Below are 3,944 nucleotides of genomic sequence, written 5' to 3' on the forward strand. Positions count from 1 at the left end.
CAATTGTGGAAATGGCTCCAGGCTCGCAGGGCTGGGCCGGGCTGGGCTGCTGGCCAGCTGGTTTTACTGGGCCTCTCCCAGCCAATCCGGCAGCGAAGAACTGGGCCAGTTATCTAACTTTGCGAAGGCAGCACCCTTTTCCTTCCTAAGGTGTTATAACAAATGTACACGATGGGGTGGGGGAAGGAAGCAAGCGAGCACTGTCAGGAGTACACACGTCAGCTGCAAACACAACAGCAAAGGATCCTCAGCATGGCTCTTGGAAAGCTCTGAGGAGCTCTGAGCTGTGCAGGCTGCCCCTGTGGCAATGCATACGCTGTCTGCATCTGCCTGCTAACTTCATCTGAGATGCAGATAGTGACAGTATTTGTACATCGTGCAACAGTTAGTGTGTGTCCTTCCTAAGACAACATTGATAACAGCATAAGGCATTTTTCTCATCAAGTGTGGATCATCTGCAAAATGCAGAATTTCTTTCTGTAAATGGCACAGTTTCATCCGAAAGCCAACAGCCTCCTCTCAGAGCAGTGATGTAAGGCAAGATAGTTCATGCACCCTGCAGATATTCTAACACCTGGTTAAGTAAGATCTTGAGCATGCAAAGCTCCTCCTCTCCCATTAGTGTCACTTTTAGTATGGAGGGAGGGATTGGAAATAGGAGAATAAAGGCCTGGTCTTCTTTATCAGTGTCTGGCTTGGGAAGAAGCATCTTACACATGCTGGGGGGGGTGCGGGGGGTGTGTGTTCTCTTTTGCTGGGTGTGGTAATTAGAAGAAAGTGCCTTTATTTCTCAGTCTGCTCCTGTCCATTTTGCCAGGCTCAGCCTTACAGCACCAGTGTGAGTCATTAGCAACCAGGTACTCCTACATCACTCTGTGAGCCCCAGCTACTGGGGACAGCCCAGCAAAACCTTGCATGGCTCTAAGCATGGAAGTGGCCTGAGCAAAGTCATTAGGTATTTTCTTGTGCTTGAAGTGAAGCATTTCACTGGCCCAGCATTTGAGGTTTTCAAAAGTGATAGGGTTTTGCTCACTCAGGAATGCATTTGATTCAATCCAACAGAAAACAAAAAGAAAGAATTACCTAGCCAGGTTGGGTGTTGGGAATTTCAGATTAGCTGGGGTAGTTTCATGATCTAGATCCCAATCTAATCAGGCTCAGAAATCACACAGTAGATGCTTTGGCAGAATTCTTAATTATGATAGAACCATAGTACAAACTGTTGGGATTTTCCTTGTTGTTTGCTCCTCCCTGTTCCCCAGGGAGAACATAAGAATACAGCCCGTGATAATCATCAGTGGTGAGGCCATTCAGAGAGAATAGTCCCCTACTAACTCTAGGGGTTCTCCAGCCACCCAAAGCTGGAGCCTGCAGACAGTCAGTGCATCCTGGCTGCTGGCAGCAAGAGAAATCATTGCATGTCTCCCTCCTGAAAGAACTGCCTGCAGCTTGGAGGTCCACGTCCTCTCCTGTAATCTTCTGGTCCATACTGGCTGGTATCACTAACATTTGGGACAGCTACCATTATATATGCCTAGGTAAAGTGATTGGGATGTGGTAGCTGCCCAACGCCAGGTGCAGCTGGACCTCCTGGTTTTGCCCCAGGCTCAAACTTCTCCTGAGAGCTGGAAAAACATATGACTACATGTCTGGAGGAACCCAAGGGCTTCACAGCAGCTGCTGCAGCAATTGACTGACACATGGCTTCAGAAGATTAAGTTCACTGAGTGGAAATTTACAGAATCATGGAATGTGTTAGAAGGGACCTTACAGATCACCCAGTCACTTAGCATTTTGGATTATTAGCCTGTGCGTCAATCCAAGTTGCCATCTTTCCCTCAGCCTCAGGAGTGCTCCCTCAACTCCTTCACAGAGCCACACCCAAAGTTTCTGGAGCTGCCTTTGCACTACCTCCTCTCCTACTGGTGTCTTGGCAGGGTCCTGCTGGACCCTCAGACCCAAAACAAGAGACGGTGGCACACCCGGGTGCCTCCTTGGTCAGAACTCCTGCAGGTTGTTGCTGTGGATCTTGTACTTGGTGGTGGCACTTGGCTGCACACCAGCTTCTGAGACCACCATTACAGAAGGGAACTTGGTTGTTTCGGAAAGCACAGCCCGTGGGGAATCCACCAGCAGCAGTGACACTTGACCAAAGAAAGTCATTACTGGTTACTGTTACTAATTGCTGTTAGCTTCCTCCAATGCGATGAAAGCTTGGCTTGATTATCTAATGGAAAGAAAAACCCATTTTTTGTCTGATTTTCTAAGGACACAAAGCTTACACAACAATATTATCCCTCCTTCTCTGCCTCTTTGCAGACATCCGTCACTGGTTTTTGTTCTTGTACTAGGTCTGAGGACAAATGCACACTCCACTGACAGCTTCCAGGTTTAACTCTTTGTTTGTGTAGTGCGTTTGGTTTGATAGGGATTTTTTTCACCTGTGCAGGGCCCAGCAGGCTGAGTTTCACCATGGCCTTTCTCAAAGGACGCTTGCCCTGCATCCCACCACCTTGTCTTCTACAGGGTTGAGATGCTGCTGCTGGTGGCAACAGACATCTACAGAGCAGTAAGAATACCCAGAATGGCAGCAGCAGGCCCCACCTCTGAAGGAGCTGCCCCTTCCCAAGGCAAGGTACCACATGCATACACCTGTGTATGTGTCTGTGTGTGCCCTTCTCCCTACATGGAGCAGCAGTACTTGGACTCCCAAGTGTGCAGTGCAGTTGGGTGGATGGAGGCACCTGCACCTCCCACCTGAGGTGAAAGGATTTCTAAAAACTAATTCCCCCAAAGGAGTGCCAAAAAGCTAATGAGCTTTGCTTCCCCACCCCCCGCCAAGACATCTCCCCCTTCTCAAGAATGCTCATGTGGCAGCTCTGCTTCTCTGCACGTGGCCTTCCCTTGTGAGGTGCCATTTTCTGGAAAACTAGGTGCTAGGCTGGGAGAAAAGTGAGAAAGGCTCTCGGGATCACCAGGAGTTGTGCTGCCCTCGGCAGGAAGGATACCTAGAGCTGCCTGTGTGCATTTCCCTGCTCTGGAAACACTGAAAGCCTGGGCAGAGCTGGCTTTGGGAGATCTCTGAACAAGCCTTGGCAGGAAGCAGGGTCCAGGAGGTGCCAAGAGTGGCAATAAACCAGGGTGTTTAAAGCAGGATGGGGAAATCCAAGGACAGTGATTGCTGGGCCTCTGCCAGGGCCTGTGGGAGACTGTTGGGTGGGACACCAAGGAAGATACATGTTCCTTTGGCTGCTTCCTTCTCAAAACGGAGAAGTTGGCTGTAAAGACCTCGGCTGTCCCTCGGCTCTCCCTTCCCAGGCTCACTCACCTCCCCAGGGAATGACGTGGCTCCCGGCAGGAGCAGGGATCCTGCAGCATCACAGTCCAAGAGGTCAGAGCTTGATGGATTGATACAGGGATCAGCTGAGCCTGGGGAATACACGTAGGATGGAAGAAAACAACCTGCCCTCCAAGAAGCATGGGCAGTTTGGCTGCTGCTGATCCCCCAAAGCCAAGATATGAATGGTCTCAAACAAGAGAAGATCCAGGCTGCCAAGAGCTTCTTTTGAAACACTGCTTCTACTGAACCGCCACCACAGCAACTTCCGATTGTGCTGCAGTTATACTCGAGCCATTTGGCTGAGGAAAGCTGAGGCCATCTCACTCCCGTGGAAGCAGGACTCTCCCTCACTGCCTCTGAGCTTTGCTGAGGTACAGATGGGGGAGCATGCGTTGGTATTCAATTAGAGAAGCTATGCAGCTCTTCACCCTTCCCAAACGTCTGCTGGAGGGCCCCAGCACTACCCAAAGCCCACAGCTAAGGCACACAGAGGAAATCCAGAGAACAAGGGAAATACACCAAAGAGCACCTCCAGTATTTCTCCAGTTCCAAGCAAGCCAAATCTACTCTGGCATCTGGGTTTAGAGATTTCCATTCTAGCCCC

This window comes from Pezoporus flaviventris, unplaced genomic scaffold (assembly GCF_033815535.1).
Source record: "Pezoporus flaviventris isolate CSIRO_AGI_PZ_B2104156 unplaced genomic scaffold, CSIRO_AGI_Pfla_v1 ptg000011l, whole genome shotgun sequence".
NCBI lineage: Eukaryota > Metazoa > Chordata > Aves > Psittaciformes > Psittacidae > Pezoporus > Pezoporus flaviventris.